This window comes from Protopterus annectens, chromosome 2.part2 (genome assembly GCF_019279795.1).
Source record: "Protopterus annectens isolate FY-2018-M chromosome 2.part2, PAN1.0, whole genome shotgun sequence".
Classification (NCBI taxonomy): domain Eukaryota; kingdom Metazoa; phylum Chordata; order Ceratodontiformes; family Protopteridae; genus Protopterus; species Protopterus annectens.
The window spans coordinates 570,379,253-570,401,917 of record NC_056730.1 but is presented as its reverse complement, the minus strand read 5'-3'; positions in this window follow the sequence as shown (position 1 = coordinate 570,401,917).

Here is a 22,665-nt window from a genome sequence, read left to right as displayed (position 1 = left end):
TGGAGAGAGGGGTTTATACAAAATTGGGATATGGCTGCAGGGAACAAAAGAGATCATCATCAACCCTCTTTTTTCCATTTTCTACTTCTGGTTGGGATGTTGTGTCAACTGTCACCATCTCTCTCTCACTATTTAGTGCCACTCTCCTACCTTCTTTGACTCTCATGCGTGACTGCCCACAGGTCTTCTCTCACACAATCCATCCACATTCTTGCTGGACTCCCTCATTTCCTCTTGCTTTCTTCCTGTCTGTCCTAAATCTTCTTCATCATACTGTCTTCTGCTTTTCTGCACATGTGCCTGAACTGCCAGTGGAGCTACTTTAGTTGCTTCTCTTATGTCCTTATTTCTTCAACTGTCCCATAGTTTGCATTCTACCACCTGTCTGAGGCACTTCCTCTCCATCACCTCTAACTTGCCTTTATTACTACCCAGGTTTCTGTACTGTACACTAGTTTTGGTCACACCTCTGTTTCTTACACCTTACTTTTCAGCTTCTTTGGCATTCTTTTCTCATACACTACACCTGACACTTTGTGCCAGGTGTCTGCAGCCTCTCTGACTCTAGCTTTGACCTCCTCATTCAGACTTCCCTTTTCCTCAACCACATTTTCCAGATACTTGAAGCTGTTAACCTGTTCCACTATTTTCCCTTCTATCTCATTTCTTAGCTTCTTCTGTTTTCCCCATTTGCTGCCATTACAACTGTCTTATCTGTATTCAGTTTCATCCCATCCCCACACTTTCCATACCATCTCCCCCCACTGACCCCAATACTCTTCCTTTCTCTCTTACTCCAATCCCAACTAATTACATTCAAAACCTCCTAAACAAAATAAAACCATGTACTCCTGCTGAAGATCAGTTACCTGGTGAATTTCTTAAACTTGCTGCTAAATCTATCTCTTATCCTATATCTATTCTTATTAACCATGCTATCTCTGAACAGTATGTCCCCCCGCTTTGGAAAATATCTCATGTCATACCCCTGCACAACGTAGGATCCTCTACTGACCTTTCCAACTATAGGCCTATAGCTATATTTTCTCCACTTGCCAAAATCTTAGAAAAATGCCTACATAAACAGACATTAGACAAACTTCTAACACATAACCTTCTAGCTTCTACTAAACATAGTTTCCACCCCAAACATAGTACTAACACCACCCGATTAAGTTTCACCAATACTGTAAACCACCTCAAAAACAATGACCACCTTGTCTCTGCCACCTTCCTTGTTATGTCAAAAGCCTTTGACACTGTATCCCATCAAATACTCATGAACAAACTTGCCTCTCTCAACTTCAGCTCAGATACCCTACACTGGTTCCACTGCTATCTCTCCAACCGTAAAAAAGCTACCATATGGGAACACAAACTATCACCCCCTTTGCCCATCACTGTCAGCATCCCACAAGGCTGTATCTTAGGCCCACTTCTCTTTACTATCTTTAGTAATGATCTTTATACTGCAGCTTCACCTACCTCTATCATTCAATATGCTGATGATGCTTCCCTTATTTGCTCAGCCCCCTCCTTAAATGAACTCCAAGAAAAGTCTCAGACCGCCCTACATAACATTGAAAAATACCTCTCAGACCACCAACTCATTCTAAATCCTAACAAGACCAAACTTATGGTATTTTCCAATTCCATCAATACAAACAAGAAACTCATCTCTCTATCTTTGCCTCCAAATGTACAAAAATTGAACCTATCGAACATACTAAACTCCTTGGTGTTACCATTGACTGTAAACCTAAAATTCGAGAGACACATTGCTTTAACAATCAAAAATGTCCACACAAAATTAGGTGCTCTCTATAGGGCTAAATCATATCTATCTAATCATGCGATGATAGCCACTGCTAGAACATACCTACTATCCACCCTTTTCTACTGTTCTCAAGTCTTCACAAACCTCTGCAAATCTGACTTGAATAACCTAGAAGCTTCCTATAATAAAATCGCCAAATTTGCTACTAACCTTCCCCAAAGAGCTCACCACTGCATTGCCCTTCAAAAACTCAACTGGATTGAACTCCCAGACTTACTCGCCTTAAACCAGCTACTAGTACCTCACTCTGTTATCCATAAACCAGACTACTGCCCAGCCCTATCCAACCTCGTTCAACCTTATTCTAATCTTACCTCAATCAGATCAGCAGATAAAATATTGCTCAAAGTTATCAAAACCCACAACTTTTATGGTAATTCTTTATACAGCTACTTCATAGCCAAATTTTGGAATTCCCTTCCCCAGCATCTACTATCTATTCCTAATATTCATAACTTCAAACAGCTCATTACAAAATATTTCTCCAACCACTGGTTATGCTCCTGTACTTCCTCTGGCTAAGCTAACTCCCTTCCCTACTCCTATCTTTCTGACTATTTAACTCAATTCGATTGATTTGATTGACTGATTTTTGAATCATACTTGATTTAGATTTTCATGATCTGTTATTAAGTTGTCTATACTGTACTATGTAATTATGTAAATTTCTTGGTAATCATTATGTCGCGTAACATGCATTTTTTACCATAAATATTGTAACTTTAATTGGGAGCTTTTCTCCCCGGGTCTCCGCTGAAAATGGGCTATGTTTTTGCCCAGTTAGGCACTACCCAGTTATCAAATGTAAATAAAACAAAAATAATAAATAATGTGCCTTCTATTTTTGCATTCAATTCCATTCTCCTTTGTTGAAGTTCTTGCTCAGAGTTTGCCTGTAATGTCAGACCATCTGCTTACAGCAGCTTTGTTGATCTGTCCCCTCTGACTTCTAAAAGTGATATTGGAAGAATTTAGAAAGTTTTATGGAAACGTCTGTAAGGAAGATGAGGAGATATACTGATGTGGAAAGAGGCGAGAACAGGGCAGAGGAGAGGAGATGAGATATCTGAAGATAGGAGAGGAGGGGGAAATGGGAACTAACAAAGGAAGTGACTAAGGAAGACATAAGGCAAAATAACATACCCAACATACTAGTAATAGGTGACGCTATAGTCAGGCACACTGACGTCCCACTCACTAGGCTGAATAAGGAGAAGGTTACTGTTAGCTGCCTGTCAGGCACCAGGATCCGCCACATAACACAAGCACTCAGGTCACTACAGAACAAGTACAAATATGACTCTGTCATTGTCCATGTTGGTGTGAATGACCTGAGCCATACCTCTCTGGACTACATGAAAAGAGACATGGAAGAGTTCTCTGATCACGTAGCCCAGGCCAGTATGACCCTGACCCTGAGTAGCATCCTGCCCTCACCAAGAATGATACCATGGTATAAAGAAAAAATTCTCAATTTCAACAATTGGCTAAGTTTCTGGTGTCATTCAAAGGGGATCCAGTGTCTGTCCACCTGGGATGACATGCTCGACAAGCCACGCTGCTTCGCTAGAGACGGTTTGCACCTGTCACCCTTTGGCTTTCGAATACTGGCCAAGGCTCTTGCCACCCCACATAGTGCCTTTTTTAGGCAAGGCTCAAAATACAAACCTACCACCGTAAATAGCACAAGTAACAAAAAACTGAGGGTAGTGCTACTCAATGCCAGAAGTCTGAACCTCAAAATGCATGCACTCGAGGCACTCCTCAGTATGGAGAAAATCGATATATGTGCAGTAACAGAAACCTGGTTTAAGCCTCCAGAGAGCACCCCAGCACTACCAGGCTACAACTCATACCATACATTTTGGCCACAAAACCCAAACCGAAATACAAAAGGCTGGGGCGTATCCATATTCATCAAGGATACCCACACCTCCAGGTTAGTGGCACAGCATGATGCTTCAGAGATCATCCACGTGCAACTAACAATGGGCAAAACTGCAATTCAAATTGTAGCTTGCTACAGATCACCCATCATGTCCCAGGACCCCCATTCCACATTCCTGGAAACACTGGGAAACATAAAGGTCCTACCAAACATCCTAATATTGGGTGCTTTCAATTATCCAAACATTAACTGGGAGAACTACTCAAGTACTAACTCCCTTGCCCAACATTTCCTAGAATTTAAAAACTGAAACACCCTGGTTCAACTGGTCAACACTCCCACCAGAGGTGACAACATATTGGACCTGGTCATCACCAACATGGGTGACCGGTGCTCCACACCGGAGGTCAACCCCCTCGCTGGTTAGATCTGACCATAAACAAATCACTTTGGATATCCACATTCCGCCCCAACCCCCGGACAAGAAAACCACCAAGAAAAACTTTTCAAAAGCTAACTTCGTGTTACTTAAGACTGAGGTGGAACATTTCAAAGCCCCCATGCTGAAGGATAACACTGTCCAAGCTGCAAAAATCTTTACTAATGCATTCTATGGGCACCTACAAGAATGCATGGATCATGCCATCCCAAGCAAAACCAAGACTCACTCCTCCAAGAAAAAGAAACCAGTCTGGTGGACTCCTGCCATAAACAAGCTATACAATAGAAGGAGGAAATTAGTACAGAAAAGAGTAAAATCCCAAGAAGGGAAGACATCCCTGATCAGTATCAGAATGAAACTACGATCCCTCATAAAATCTTCCAAGGCGAGCTTTGAAAGAAAAATTGCCAAAGACTCCAAAGATAACCACAAGGCATTCTTTAGCTATGTCAAGAATCTAAGTGGCAATGCTCAGATCTGCTCGGAGTTAGTGCAGAATGGCACAAAATACACTGAACCGACCAATATCGCCAACATCCTGGCAGACAGGTTCAGCGCAAACTTCACCCCCCCTCTCACCCCCAAGAGGGCTCATATCCATACCAGAAGAATGTAGATACCCTGAAATCACACACACTCAGGTTAAAACAACCCTCTCCAAAGCCAAAAACACAGCATCAATGGAACCAGACGGTGTCCTGTGTCCTACACGAGCTGAAAGACGAACTAACCCCTCACCTAAACACACTGTTCAAACTCTCCACAGGCTACGTACCCATTGAGTGGTGCACAGCAGCGGTTATCCACTCCACAAAGGTGGAGCCACAACAGACCCTGGGAACTATCGCCCTATAAGCCTGACTAGCTTGGTCTGCAAGGCTATGGAGCGCATCATCATGGAACTCATTAACAGAGACACTGGGAACCTCCAAACTCTGGACCCTACCCGGTTCGGCTTTGTTAAGGGCAGATCATGCCTCCTGTACCTGGTGGACTTCTTTGAGACAGTTACCAAGGCTATAGATGAGGGAAAGGTGGTACACACAGCCTACCTAGATCTCGCAAAGGCCTTCAACACCATTCTCCATTCTGGTATTATAGACAAACTCACCAGCCTGAACATAAACCCCTACATCACAAGATGGGTTGCCAACTGGCTCATGGACAGAACCCACATGGTGAGAGTTGCGGGAGCTAGGTCCGACTCTAAATCGGTTACAAGTGGAGTTGCCCAGGGCTCAGCCTAGGACCCCTCCTGTTCAGCATACACTTCTCAGAGGTACAGGCATGCACAGGAGGACTATGGCTGACCAAGTTCACAGACTACTGCAAACTAGGGGCTATAACTGACTCTCCGGCTGACACAGACATCCTCCAAAAGGGTCTCACTGAGACAGATACCTGGTGTCAAAATCATGGCCTCAAACTAAATGCCAAAAAGTGCATAGTCATCCCCTTTGGAAAAAATAAAGTACCCACAAACTACCACATAGGTGGTAGTCCCCTAAATACAGAAGACATAATAAGGGATCTGGAGACCCAAGTAGATAGTAATCTCAACTTTGATAATCACATTGCCAAAGTCGTTAGAAAATCCTTCTACATGGCCCACCTAATCACAAAAGGGTTCGCATCCAGATCAAAAGAGGTCATTGTACCCCTCTACTCATCACTCATCAGACCCATCATAGAATACAACACCCCATTTGGGATGTACCTTACAAGACACCTGCAACAGCTGGAAAGACCACAGAAGTACCTCACCAAGAGGATCACTGGCCTCAAACATATGCCCTGTGCAGCTCGACTGAAGAAATTACAGCTGTACTCAGTTGCATACCGCCTACTCAGAGGTGATCTCTGCCTGACATACAAGGCCATGTCCAACCCAGAATTGATGGATATGCTCCACCTAAAGAAAACCTTATCCCCACAAGCCACACGTTCTAGGGATCTAAACCTCACCACAACAATAAATAGGATGTACTGGAGGGATAGATTCCTATCCCAGAGACTTCCCATGCTTTGGAACAAGATCCCAGTCTACATTAGGCAGAGCTCCTCGCTAACACTCTTCAAAGGAAATCTTGATGAGTGGATAGGAAACAGAAAGTTTACCTCGGGGATCACTTCAGTGGCTCTGCTGGACAGAGGCACAGGGAACTAATCTAAGGGGGCGGCGAAAGCCAACACATTCTGGCTAGGCTTATAAATGCCTTCGGGTAGATAGCCTAGTACCTACCTATGAACCTATGAACCTATAACAGCAGCCAGTACTCCATGATCATAGAAAGAAGCCATAATAACAGTAATTCATAAAGAGGGTAAGGATTCCCTGTCCCCCTCCTCATACAGGCCAATATTAATCTTGAACCATGACTAGTGTTTCATGGCAATCATGGCAAATAGGTTATCAAGAGTAATGCCTAGGATAATCCATGAGGAACAGACAGGATTTATTTTTATTATTTTACTATCTGATAAAGCTTGGTCAACCCTAGGACAATGTTGCAGTATGATTTTAAACTGTAGTAGCTGTGTCCCTCGTACATTAACTTCTGAGACCTTTGTTTTGTTAAAATTAGCAGTAGTAACTTTTCAATTACTAGGTTGATACCTTCTGTACATCTTTCTGTAAAACTTGTAGTCCAATAATACGTACTATTTTATTCTTGAAATCACGGTTATTTATTCGAGTCGAGCAGGTCAAATGAGCGCTGTTACAGTAGTACAAAAACAAAATCATGTGTGTTGTCATTTATATATCAATTGACTTCTCGTTTATAACGAGGATATCACAGGTACATGAAGATATCATAGGTGTATACAAAAATAAAAATAAAAATAAACCATTTTATTATGCAATGTACTATCAGTGAGGTAATACGTTCTGAAAGGCACATGCCTTCCTTCTTCTATAAACTTTTCATTTGCTTTATTTTGATTTTTCTTATCAAACATATGTCTAACAATTACTTTCTTAGCACAAGCGTTATTCTGCCAATTAACTGTAGTGTAGGTTCAAATATCTTCATAGTTCAAATACCTTCGTAATAGTTCTACTTGCGTAAATATCTAAACATTAAAACTGAAACTTAAAATTAACTTTAGAATTACTATTAATCTGTGAGCCTCGTCTATAAGTCTGTGGTAGTATCAGCCTACAAATGGTCTCAGAAGTTAATGTACGAGGGCAACTGTCTCAGAAATTAATGTACGAGGGCAATGATCTCAGAAGTTAATGTACGAGGGACATAGATACTACATTTTTAAATCATACTGCAACATTATCCTAGGGTTGACCAAGCTTTATCAGTCTTTCTCTGTTATTTTCCACTGAAGCATTTTACCTCAGAAGCTCTGACAATCTGGTCAATCAAGCACCGGACTGGTACTACTACTCTGATTATTATTTTACTATCTATCATGTTTCTGATAACATCCTCATCATTATGGTTCCATAACTGACCCACATCTCTCAACCTCTTAGCTCAAGAAATCTGGACAAAGCCAAAATAATGGGGAGACAAAGGCCCCAAAATAGGCATGGATTTTAAATATTGCTCTTATAAACTTAGAAAGCTGCTAGAATAAAAGGCTTTACATTGACATGCATTTTTTGAAGGCTATGAAGTCTGAAGCTCAAATGTCTGTCATTATTTAGTGACTTCAGTTCTAAATGACTTGCCAAAACACTACAAATTTAATGTAGAACAGACCAAAACTATAACGCAAAAATGTGGGCAAATTTGTGAAATGCTGGACATTGAGAGGCATGCGGACCCTACTCCTTCTTCCACAAATATAATCTAAGTTTTCACAATTTATCTGCTAAAATCCATTTCCCATTAAACAAATTTTAATTCACTCTTTCACTTCAAATAACCCATATTACATAAAATAAATTCTTATCTACCCTTCTCATATATTCTTTTTTCTTGTACTTATAATATCCACAAATAATCATATTCATATCTGTATTGCTTATATCATTGATATTCTCAAAATGTGTTTTTACACACAATTTTTTCCACAGTTTCACCACTCTTTTACATTTCAAAAAAAAAAACATGCTCTGTCTTCTCTTCCTACCAATAAAATAAAAATGCCTAGGAGTTCAATAAACCCTGTGTAGGCTTTGCACGAAGCCTACGTGGAGTTTACGTGTTTGTGCAGTGAGCAGCATCACTATTTACATATTCATGCTGCGCTCTTCATTTAATCATAAACAAGCACAGTTTCATGGCTAGCAACAGTTTTGCTAGCCAAGAAACCGTGTAAAGCAACACTGACAGCAGCAGATATGTAGATCTGTTTACCTATGGGCAAACTAGGTCTGGGCAACTGAGCAGAATGTCACAGTGATTACCAGGTTAATAATATAGCAATGTATATAGTCCAAACACAGAGTATTGTGGAATCCCATTTCAGGCATACTGAACAAAAGTTGTGTAAATGATCCATGATAGTACATGGACTACCATTTAAAATAAACAGACTGGGAAGTGTGTGTATTGAATAGGGACACACAGATGAACGGTAGGAATAAACACAGGGAAAGAGGTCAGGTGAAAAATCTGAATGTACAGCAGATGAAGGCATGTAAATGAAAACAGTTGTAGTAGAAAGAATAACCACATATCGACATGATACAGTACAGACTGCACAGTGAAAAGGTATATTATGTGACTGTCACACAAGGTGACATAATAATGGAGAAAATGTCTTTGTGATATAGGCATCCTGACATGAACCATGGAGAGGACATCTGTGACGATAGGAGGTACTGCCAGCCATGCCAGGGAAATAGGATAGTGGATCTGTAACATATGCCAGCACATCTAGCTGGAATTTTGTAAATAATTATATGTCATTTGTAGGATCTACATTATATAGTCGAAGGTACTAAATCTCAAGTACACTTTCATCGTCACACGTGTCGAGCATCCACTTGAGCAAGGGAAATAAATCAATAGGCCAACTACTCACAATGCAATATAAAAAACACTATGAAGTGGGGGGGGGGCTTTACCCCCCCATACCCCCAATGCAGGGGGCTGTGACCCCACAACCCCTTAACTAAATATACTTACTTCGAGATCGCATTACAGTGGGGAAGAGGGCAGATTTAAAGCAATGGCCGACCGATTTCTTTCCCTTGGAAAGAAATTGATGATGTGGCCATTTGCTCAAATACATGTTCAACACGTGTCGATGAAAGGGTAGACGAGACTTAGTACCTTCGAATACATAATATAGACCCTCATTTGTAGATCAAACTGATTTGTACAGATACTTGTGCTGAAAATGTACTTGTGAGGTTTTCTTGTGATAAAATGTATCAAATGCTGGAAGGAAGGGAAATGTGCATCTATTATTGTAACTGAATTAAAAGCATATGTTTTAACAGAGCATTCCAAGTGAACAGGTTAATCTTAAACTTCAAAACATATCTGAAATTAAATTATTTTATTTGTTAAGCGCGTTGTCGCCTCACAGTAAGACGTTGTCCTGTTCGATTCTTAGCTAAAGCGTCTTCTGTGTGGAGACATGCATGAATGGGCATACCTTCGTTGAAGGTTGTGCGTCAGAGCTGACAACTCGGCACGTAAAAAAAAAAATCTACTGCCAATCATTAGCGGACCAGAGTTCCGCTGTGGTGATCCCTAACCGGGAAAAGCCTAAAGACACAACAACAATTTGTTAAGCTACAAAGATGTTATCCTACAGTTTTAAAGGGAGCCAGAGACATGACTGAACCAGAGAACAGGTTGTAGCTCCTGTAGGAAGAAGGGAAGTGTTTTATGGTTTTATGACTTCCAGGGGATCTGAGCAAAGCTCTATATGTGTGTACTGTAACATGTAGGTGCTAGTGTGGAGTGTTGGAAACAGAGTTAGATGACCAGATGTGATGTCACTGTGTAATCAACTCTGAAATAATATTTAGATATTTAGATATTAGTAGGAAACTGCTCTCAGCATTCTGCAGTCTGTTCTTGGAAACTCAACTAGAAAGACCCTCACCCAGAGCATCTTGCCTTCTAGCAGTAAGTAACTTAACTAGGGAACAGTAATTCTCTTTAGCTTAGTCAGGAAAACATAGTGAGATTAGAAGTACTGCTTTTCTATAACTGTGTGAAACTTTCCATCAGTGTTATTTTTAATATTCCCTGTGACTGAACATCTGGTGTTTACTTTAAATAGATATTTAGTATTTTCATGTTGACTTGTTATTTATTATTAAATATATTTAAACTTTTCATTGTGGCTGGTCCTTTTTAGAATATTTAATCTTTGACAGTATTTGCACATATTTATTTGGTGATAATTTTGGCCACTCCTGAAAGCCATGCTGTTTGGTCAGCATTATCATTTGTATTAATATTAATTTCACTCAGTATAACTGGCTACCCTTATAAGAGCCTTAAAGTAGCTAGCAGAGGTTCTAGTGGTAGTGATAACTACCTTCTAGTATGGGCAGAAGGGGGCACAACAGGTGGATCTGTGCCAGCCTTTCCCAGATGCATATGCGTGTGTGTGTGTGTGTGTGTGTGTGTGTGTGTGTGTGTGTGTGTGTGTGTGTGTGTGGATGCCCTGCCCATACTCAGGAGGAGTGTTACATGCAAGGGAATAGTCACCACTATGGACGTTCTGCATACCATCTACCTCAGTACACAAGTCACATACCACTTAGGGTGTGATGTTTACATTATCACTGGGTTGTGCATTTGCTTTCATAATGTACCTCACTGGACTATATGAAGAGACACATGACTGAACTGTCAGATTATTGTGCCAGGCAGGTATGACCCTAGCCCTAAGCAGCATTCTACTTTCACCCAAGATGATGCCACACTATAAACAAAATTGATGGACTTCAACAACTGGCTTAGCTACTGGTGAGGATCAAGTATTTCCTGGGCTTACATGGTCAACAAGCCACACTGGATTCCCAGGGGTTCCTATCAGTTAGTAGAAACTTCAGCAGTTTGAACACCATATGTTCGAACTGTGAAGTTCAAAAACTGATTATTGCGAAGCCGCAGAATACTGAATTCTTTCCCAGGGAAAGAATTTGGTGGGCCGTTTCTGTGGCTTCGCAATTTTCAGCACTGTGGTGGAAAGTTACGGGTCAGGTTCAGGTAAGTGTGCGATTGTGCGGACGTTAGGGTTAGGGCATAGGTTATGTGAGTTAGGGTTAGGGCGCGGGTGAGGTGGGTGCACGATAGTGGCAGACTTTAGGGTTAGGGCAGGATAGGTGAGTTAGGGTTAGGGCGCAGGTGAGGTGGTTGTGCGATAGTGACAGACTTTAGGGTTAGGGCAGGATAGGTGAGTTAGGGATAAGGTGCGGGTCAGGAGAGTGTGTGATAGTGACAGACCTTAGGGTTAGGGTTTGGGTTAAGGTAAGTGGATAGATAGTAGTGCATGTACAGTTTAGTGTAGGGTTAGATGTAGGATTTTAAGTGTATGTGTGTGTGGATTACTGTTTTTTTTGGTGTGCTTGTGTTGTGTGTGTGTTTCTTGGAACAGCGATTTTTTTTTCCCCTGGGAAAAAAATCGCTGTTCTAAGCCTTTGGTGGTTTTGTACTTCGATGTTAGAGATTCGAACATATGGTGTACAAACTTCTGCAGTTTTGTTGAAGTGATATAGACCCGTTTCCCAGAGAAGGTCCGAACCTGTGTCCTCTACTGTCACATACTGGCAAAGGTGCTTGCCTGCCCCATAGTGCCTTTTGTTAGGCAATGTGAAAGCAGCAAAAGGTTTGATATAACAACATCCACTGGAGGCAAACTCCAAGTTCTGCTACTTAATGATAGGAGTCTAAACATGAAGCTGCACTGGAGGAAATGGCCAACCTGCTAACTGACAGATTTAGCACAAACTTCATGACACTGGCCCCAACAGCCATACCCCAAAGCATAGTTGGCACCAGTCTTCTGCCTTGTATCATCACGTCATATCTGCACTCTCCAAAGCTAAAAACCTTGATGATACCAGATGACATCCCAGGTTGCTTACTAAGCAATCTAAAGCAGAACCTAGCAGACCACATTAGCTTTCTCTGAAACCACTGCCTGAGAACTGGCTTTTTTTCCAGCAGAGTGGAAAACAGCAGCAGTAATGTCCTTGCACAAAGAGGGTCCATCAACCAATCCTGGGAACTATAGACCTATAAGTCTAACCAGTCTCATCTGCAAGGCCATGGAAAGAATGATCATGGACCTTATCAACAAGGACATAGGTGACCTTCAATCTCTAGACCCAATCCAATTTGGCTTCATTAAGGGTAGGTCATGCTTATTAAACCTAGTAGACTTCTTTGAGAATATCACCAAAGCCATGGAAGAAGGTAAGACAGTGCATACTACCTATCTTGATCTGGTCAAGTGTTATGACACAATCACCCACTTAGCTATCATTGAGAAACTGTCCCAGCTGAGGATTAATCCTTACATCACTAGATGGTTAGCCAACTAGCTCACTGACAGAACACATACTGTCGAAGTTGGTGACTCAACCTCTATCAGTACAGCCATCACCAGTGGCACACCACAAGGATCTGTGCTGAGCCCTTTTCTGTTTGGAATCTATAGCTCAAAAGTACAGGCTAAGGTATACAGCCTTTGGCTTTCAAAGTTTGCTAATGATTGCAAACTGGGTGCAATTGAGTCCAGCAATGATTACAGGAGGGGCTAACATAGGCAAATGACTGGTGCCAAAGCCACATGGTCGGAAAGTAAACGCAAAAAGTGCCATTATTTTTGCCTTTTGCAAAGTGGAATTTCCGGCTAATTATAACATTGACAACATCCCCCAAGCTCAAACCCAGTGGTGAAAGACCTGAGAACACTTTTAGATAACAATCTGAATTTCGACCACCAAGTTTCCACAGTTGTAAGGAAAGCCTTCTACACTGCGCACCTCATAAGTTAGGCCATCATATCCAGCTCTGAGGATAACACCACTATACTCGACCCTCATCAGAACAATAATAGAGTACAATGCTCCCTTTTGCATGTGCCTCACAAGATACCTGCAGCAGCTGGAAAGACCACAGGGGTTTCTCATCAAGAAAATGCAGTGCCTACAAACCATGCCATGACTTACATGAATACACTGAAAGCTCTGTCACTGTATTCTGTATCATATAGGATGAGGTGACTTGTGCCTGGCCTAAAGGCCAGTCTCTGACCCTGCCCTGATGGAAATGCTGCACATCTGCAAATCTAATGGCACAAGAGTCACTCACTTTAGGGATCTTAACTTAGCCTGTGACCTTAACAGAACATGCTTGAGAGACAGTTATAGCTGATGACATCAGCAGAGTCTGGTGAGAGGAAGATGGTAATAGCAGTGTTCAACATGCTTGTGTAACATTCTCTGTCTTATGTCAAGCAAGTGCACAAACACACACACACACACACACACACACACACACATTGACTGCAGTGAGACCAGAATCCTAACCTAAGTACACTGACTAGAGACCTCTGCATTTAACACATGTACAACAGAACAACAAGTCTGACTTGGACAGTGTTGGGCAGCACTTTATAAGTGATGACATCAGCAGTGTTTGGTGAGTGGAAGATGGTAATAGCAGCATCCCACAAGCTGGTATAAAATGCTCTCTCTAATGTCAATCAGGTGCACACACACACACACACACACACACACACACACACACACACACACACACACACACACACACACACACACACACACACACACACACACACACACACACACACACACACACACACACACCAGTTGACTGCAGTTAGATCAGCACCCCTACCTAAGTATGCAAACTACAGAACTCACTATTTTACGCAAGAACCACGGCCAATTCTAACTTTTACAAGGCTGCAGGACAATTTATAGTGGCTGACAGCATCATTGGATGCTTGATAGAAGATGTTGGGAGACCTGCATGTAATGGATGTGTAGGCATATCCAACTTTGAAAATACTGGTACTCTACGGGATTGTAATGGTGACTGCTGGATACACAATTATGCTCTTCTGACTAGACAGACAATCAGAAACACACATACACATGTGCACGCGCGCACACACACACACACACACACACACACACACACACACACACACACACACACACACACACACACATGCACCAGTTGACAGCATTAAGAACAGAATCCCTGCATTTCTAAGTACATGGACTAGAGACCTCAGAGTTTTATGCAACCACCATGGCACAAGTCTGACTTTTACAAGGCTACAGGACACTTTATAGTGGATGACATCATCATGGGATGTTTGAGAGAAGGTGTCAGGAAGCCTGTCTGAAATACATAGCTAGCCATGTACAACTGTCAAAATTTAAAGTTCTGCATGTTTCCAGATTGATGAGTGTGCAATGTATATTATTTGCTGTTGTGTTTCCAATGTGCAGGTATACTTTAGCAGATGGCTTTAGAAACTATATGCAAACAGCTGTCCACATTTCTACATCTTTTGGAAAATCTGAATGTGTATAGTCATTATAAAGATGTGCATGGTATATAAGAAAGCATGTGCTATTTATTTCTGTATTGTAGTTGATATATTTGTGAACAACTACTGTGAGACCAAGTATGCAGTGAATGGGTGGAGGTAATAGATGGCAGCAGTGTAAATATGTATTCTTTTCTTAGAAGGTGCCTTCTCCTTGTTTGTGTTTTTACATGTACTTTCAAAGCATGAAGACTATGTTTACAATAAACATAAGTAATACATGCTAATGTAAGCTTTCAATAGTGCACTGTCAAGCAGCTGATTTGCATGATCAATGGCAAAGTGTTTGCGCATGCAAGAGAAACATTTATACTGCTTACCTGTTTGCATGTAGTTAAGCAGCAAGCAAATGTTTGCTTCACTAATACAATTATGAGAATTCTGACTACTGAGTGTATGAAACACACCTACTGCTTAGTTGATTCTGTGGTAGCAGGAGTAAATTCACTGACATTTCTTTTGGAGCTGGGATGATATGGGGTATGAATCCAGATGTATCCAACAGTTTCAAATGTGTATATATATATATATATATATATATATATATATATATATATATATATATATATTGCAATGACATAATTCTTTATTCTATATTCACTGTGAGTTACCATAGCGCACCATGTTTAAGCAGCATTGCACAGAGATAACCACACCACTGAAGAGCCAATCACCATCGCTTGGCATTAGTGCACAATGCCAAACTCCATACAAACACAGAGGATAAAAAGTGAAGAGCTCCATAGCTTTTTTTTTTTACTTACGTGTGTTGTGTGTGTGTGTGTGAGATTCTATTTTTTTTACCAAATTAAAGGTGTTAAAATGAGGTACATTGGAAAGTGTAGATATGAGGGCAAGCAGATGGAAGAACAAAGGGAAAGCAATATAGGAATGTGCAGGAGGGAGGTAGGAAAGAACCATAGCTATCCACTTCTTCAACAGTATAAAATAAAAATACCTGCAGAATATTAGCCGAATTTGGACTGTCACCTCAACAAAAGGGGGTGACAACAATGCAATCTTGTGCAGTCAATTGGACCAAATCAAGTGTGTCAAGAAGACATGTGTATGAAGTAGAGAGCTGTGTATGGGATGATTAAAAAAAATTTGTGGGACAGATGCCCATTTTTTTTTACTTCAGTAAGAGAGGAATGTTGGGTAAGGGACGTAGGTATTTCTGGGTGAGGTAAGTAGGGTAGGTGAGGAACCAGATGCAAACAAACAAGACAAGAGACATGGATGGTAAGGGATGCAACATGTTGGGGGACACCATGACTGGGATTAGGGAAGGGACAACAGATGGCTATGCCTATCAAACATGGGGAAAGTGAAGATCTAGCCCTTACCTGCAGGACTGACATCACTGTCCCCTTACTCCACTGGCTATTGGAGTAATTAACATCTTCCCCTATGGACCATAAAGGAGTGCAGCCTCTCCATCCTGGGTAGGCATGCACCAATGGTGCTGTACACAATCCCAATGCACCAACCCTGGCATCCCCTGGTGGTGATAAAATCCCCACTTTCACCAGTACTCCTGAAGGGTACCACAGCACCAACTGCTGGGGTGGTGCTACCTGAGGGTACACGTAGTGCAGGGGCAGCAGATGGGTCCCAGATGTGCTGGGTGTTGGTGCCACAGACAGTGGAGTGGGGACATGCTGAGCCACTGGGGTTGGCCTACCTCCCTGTGATGTAAAGCATTTGTGATTGACAGAGATGGATGACTTGGGAACACATTTTAATGTCACATAGGAAAAAAGAGATAAGGTTAGGGTGAGATAAAAAAAGAAATAATATTAGTACCATCATATATAATATAGAATGCATTACCACAATAATAAAAGTATTTTATCTGAACTTTAATGTTTAACTATACTTCTTAAAAACTACAAGCTATAATTAAGGATTGCTCAAAGTAATCTTTGCAATGTGCAGATAATGCACATATGATTTGCCCAATTAAATAGCTTAAGTTAACAGCAGGGCATTTATGCCACTTGTGTAGAAACTAATTTATGTAATATTTTAAAGGATTGTACTATTTTATAGTTGTTTCTTTGTGGCATTTGAACTTCCAACATATGACTACTGTCTTAACACTTGACTCCTACAGTTAGTTTGTGCTACAGACTGAAGCATGCATGCTTGCTTTTACAGTTAGGATATGCATGCATACTTTGCTACAGCTGTATAAAAATGAAATTTTCATTTAAAAGCTACAATAATGCTTCTCTTGTGCTGCATAAATGCCCCTTGCTTCTCTCAGTCTATCTAGGCACTCAGCATGGGCCTCTCTGTTACAGTAATGTCTGCATTCGCTGTGGAATGAAAAGAACAGAAGTGCATTATGCATACCAGTCTTGCCTATATGTAGCTTTCTATCTACCATAAATTCTCCTTATTAGTATACATACACAACTGTGGGATGTCACTAGTCCTGACCTCATCCAGCCACTGGTTGAGTATCCCTCTTGCTTCTTTTCAGGTCATTAAAGTGATGCCTACACTGTTCTCCAGTGCTTGGAATGCCAGTTGTACTGAAGACAGCATTGGCTAGACTATTCCAAGTCTCAGACTTGTACTGGGAGCTGGTATAGTCCCCCTACAAAAGCCTTCAGCTGTGGTGCTTTACAAGGAGTCCAATAAAGATTCTGGATTTTTCAACAACCCATCTCTGTGCCCTAAATTGGGCACCTTCCCTTCTACCATCAGACATGTATAACTAGAGAGAACAGCTAATAATGATTTCCCACCATTACCTGCTACCCCATTTACTATTAGTGAGCAAAGCCAAACAACGATGCCAACAGTGCTTGTGAGATGTTAAGCAGAGCCAAACAGAGAGAAATGTAGTTTTGGAAACTGGAGGGTTAGTCTGACACTTGGCATTCATTTAATGGTTATTTGCTGCTGGAACTGTTAGGTGATTTCACTTTACAGACATGTACTGGTGACTCACATTTCATGACCTGACACATTTTTGGTTTAGCATTATACACTGATAAAACTGATTTTTTACAATGTGGGATTTAAATCTATGCTTAAGATACAAAACATGTTCTTCCACAGCAGTGTTTTTCCATCTTTGCCAAAAAAGAAGTGCTTCTCAGACATAGTCATGAGTTATACATAAAAATACATGACAGATGGAGTGGTTAATCATGTATGTGTGTGACCTGACAAGGCCCTGGTTTATACATTCTTGTGTGTATGAGTCTTATTGAAGTCTGAAGGCTATCCAGGGCCAGATAGCACAATTATAATTACAGAAACATAGTAATCTGATTACCCTCAGTCATACATATAATTCGTATGATCTCCACTGCTATACATTCTTATTTTTATTGCTACTTATAATTATGTTTAACTTTTTATGTGACATTTAATATAAAGTGAAATTAAACAACAGTAAAAACATTTGGGATTCCTTGTATTAGAACCCAGGACCATCTGTTTTGCAGCCCTGCACTTACATCTGCTGCCACAGGAATAGTTCAATAACAGCTGCATATTTCCCTATTCATTATTAACTTCTGTGTGTTAACTACCACACAACGCTGCTTAGCATGTTTGCATGACGCCCAACTTACTTGACAGAATGTATCCATTCTGAAATTGTTGACTGACTGCTTCCTCTCTGGAGGTGTTCTGGACTTGCAGGTGTTGGGGAAGGTTGATAATTTCTGCACAATGTTGCTAAGCAGTGTCCCACATTGGAAAGCAAAAATGGACCATATACTTCGCATTCATAACTCTCAGCTGTCCAGATATGTCCAGATATTTTCCTTATCAAATTTGTGTCTTTCTGCCATATCACTGAGATGATCTCTGAAGTGATGTGATTCAGTATTACATACATTTGATTGCATACCTCTCAACTGTCCTGATTTGTGCAGAATGTCCAGTTTCTGTCACATATTTGTGATCTTTTCCTCATAACATTCTTGTTTTCTGACAAATCATTGTCATGTCATTGAGGAGTGAAGTCAGAAACTGATGACTGTCATTTGATTTTTAAATATGCTCTTCAGAAAGTTTATGTTAATGTACAACCTATTTATTCTACCAACCATCTAAGTCTGGAGGTGCAGTATTAAAAAATCTGTCCCTATTTTGCGCATTTCCCCTTCTCCCATTATGTGTGCCTTCGTCCACATATGTTGCTCAAAGAGGATGACAGGTATTTTGAATTTCATTCTATCACGTCTATGTAACATCTATGGCAAGTATGTCCCTATTTCTGGTTAAATGGCCCCATACTATGTTGGCCTTTGTGGAGTTATGTTGCGCTAACATATTCACAGCATACCTCTCAACTGTGCAGATATTTGCAGAATGTCCAGAATTTGGCCTCATATTTTTGGTCCATGCGTCCTAAAATTGTGGTTTTCACTGGCAAATTATTGACGGTTTAAATCAGAAAATAACGACAGACATTTGAGTTTCAAACTTCATACCTTTCAGAAAATTCATGCTGATACAAAACATATTATTCTATCAATTTTCTAAGTTTGTAAGAGCAATGTTTAAAAAGTGTCCCTATATTTGGCCCTTTGTCCCCCATTATTGATGGCTTTGTCCAGATTTCTTGTTCTTAAAGGTTAAGAGGTATGATTCACGGCTATCAGTGAAGCCTGGTGGTCATTTTGGCATTGCACACAAATCCATGGACCTTAGGTGCTCTGCTTTCAAGAAAATTGTATCTGCATTGGCTTACATGGTTTCCTGGCTGGCAACGAGTTCTAACTTAGGTGTGCCATGCATCATTAACATGCATGGTGAGCTGCCGTGCACTGCTCACACTAGGCAAACATATAAACCTCTGTGTAGGCTTTGCAAGAAGCCTACATGAAGTTTATTGAATCCCAAGTAAGGTCATTCCCATTTCCTTCATTCATTCATTCAGAGAAACCAACACTTCTCTCATTCATATTTTGTTCTTAGGCACTACAACTATATCGTCTTTGTATGTCAAAACTACTACCTCCTTTTGCTTCACATATCAAGCATCTTTCATTTTATAAACTACTATACTCACTTTCACATTCATTGCCAATGCGAACAATATTCCACTCATGGAGGATATCCTTGTCTTATACCATGTTTCCTCTATATTTCTTTACTCAGCCACCCATTCACTAACACTCTCACGCTATTATTTTGAGTTGCTGCCATACACGCTCTCCTAATTCTGTTACCTATTCCGTATTTGTCCATAACATTCTATAGAGCATCATGTGGTAATATATCAAATGCCTGGGTAATATCTCCTATTGTAAGTTTCACATCCGCAATTTCTCTCACAACTAATAATAATTCATCACATCCCTTCCCTTTAATACCATATATACTATATTCCATAATACCTGTCATGATTCCTTCCATTCTTCAATGTATTATTCTGATAAAAAATATAATCTGTGTTTAGTGTAATGAGTCTCAGTTTTTATTTCATTCTATTCATCTTCTCATCTTTCTTCCATATAAATTTGAATAACCTACTCTGTAACTCATCATAAACAAACCCTTCCTTCAAGCATTCAGTCAGTACATTTAAAAAATACTCTCTCTTTGCCAGTTCGTTAATTTCTTGCACGTTCTATATCCTATACCATCTAGGCCTGATAATAAATCAACATTTACTTTCCTAAGTTCTTCATCCAATTCACTAATAGTAATTTATTTTTCAAAGAGTTCCTTAACTCATTCAGTAAATTTATTCTACTTTCCATTCTCACTTATGTTTCTTCTTTTTACTGTTACACATATTTTTCACATGCTGTACTACCACACTCATAATTTGCTCGGGTTCTTTTTTGTCTCTCCTTTCATGTTTTTCTTTTCCTTCATTATAATAATACCCTCCTTTACTGTTTTTCCCACATATGCAGATACCTTCTTCCTTGTAAATAATATCACTGCCTAAAAAGTAATTCCATAATTTTTTCTCAGTTTCTTTTATAAATGTCTTTTTCCATATCGTAATACCCTCTTGTTTTATATTCTACATTATCTAATATATTTCTATACATTTCCTAAAGTTCACTTTCTCTTCCTTTCTTACACCATCCTGACACTGTAAAATACACTTTTTATACATCTTTTTAAATTCAATCCACCATTCAGACCAGTTTGTATAGAAGTCCTTCATGGTTATATTATCCTTCCACAACTGCAGTACTTCTCACACTCCAATTTCATCTCATAATTTCTAATTTAGTCTTTCTATTCCTGTTCCTATTTTAATATACTCCCTTTCTTCCATCATTTCCATCCATACTGCTCAATGGTCTGAAAAACCCGTCACAACTGTATCACCATCTGCTACCCCCAAGTTTTCCAATAACACAAAACAATACATTTCAGATCCAAATGCCTTCTTCTATTAGACAACTGAATTTTCTTACACACAGCTAATTTATCCCATTTTATCATTTCCTGTATTTTTTTACATCCTTCCCTTGCTTTTTACATTTCCCCGAAAATCCCAATTAGTCCCCTGCAATTATAATTTTCATGTTAACTATTACATAGTCTAATATTTGATTAAACGGATTCTCTCTTTCCTTGCTATTTATATAGGCATATAATGCTATAGTTCTATAAACATGTTCTCTCCAGCTCACATCCACAACAGTTAACCTTCCATCCTTGCATGTTACACTTTGTATTTTCACTGTTTTATTGCACAATACAGCCACTTCAGAACAATGTTCATTTGCTAAGTTCCATATCATATTTCCACCCCATAATTTTTCTGTTTGCAGTCTTTCTTCACTTTTCAGGAATCTTACACTTCGTGGCCAAATTTCTCTTAGTAGTATAAATAGCATGTTTGGTCTTCCCTGAAAAGAGGCTACTAGCCTAGTGGGATCAACCTGGTCAATAAAGGACAAATAGAATAAATAAATATTAGCAATGTGAGGAACATCTAAGAAAGGGACTACAACTATTGGAAGAAGTGAACAGGATGCAAAGAGAGGGGGGAACTAATAGTTGCTTGACTTCTATAGCCTTAGAAATATCAATGACAAGTGATAAAAGAATAAACAGGAAAGCTAGGGAAGGATGGGAAAATAAATCATGGAAAGTATATCAGTAACCTCCAGGGAGGAATGCTTAAATCGTAGAAGTATACCAGTAACCTTCACGGAGGAATGCTTAAATCGTGGAAAGTAGATCAGTAACCTCCAGGGAGGAATGCTTAAATAATGGAAAGTACATCAGTAACCTCCAGGGAGGAATGCTTAAATCATAACTACATCAGTAACCTCCAGGGAGGAATGCTTAAATCGTAGAAGTATACCAGTAACCTTCACGGAGGAATGCTTAAATCGTGGAAAGTAGATCAGTAACCTCCAGGGAGGAATGCTTAAATAATGGAAAGTACATCAGTAACCTCCAGGGAGGAATGCTTAAATCATGGAAACTACATCAGTAACCTCCAGGGAGGAATGCTTAAATCATGGAAAGTATACTAGTAACCTCCAGGGAGGAATGCTTAAATCGTGGAAAGTAGATCAGTAACCTCCAGGGAGGAATGCTTAAATAATGGAAAGTACATCAGTAACCTCCAGGGAGGAATGCTTAAATCATAACTACATCAGTAACCTCCAGGGAGGAATGCTTAAATCGTAGAAGTATACCAGTAACCTTCACGGAGGAATGCTTAAATCGTGGAAAGTAGATCAGTAACCTCCAGGGAGGAATGCTTAAATCATGGAAAGTATATCAGTAACCTCCAGGGAGGAATGCTTAAATCGTAGAAGTATACCAGTAACCTTCACGGAGGAATGCTTAAATCGTGGAAAGTAGATCAGTAACCTCCAGGGAGGAATGCTTAAATAATGGAAAGTACATCAGTAACCTCCAGGGAGGAATGCTTAAATCATAACTACATCAGTAACCTCCAGGGAGGAATGCTTAAATCGTAGAAGTATACCAGTAACCTTCACGGAGGAATGCTTAAAT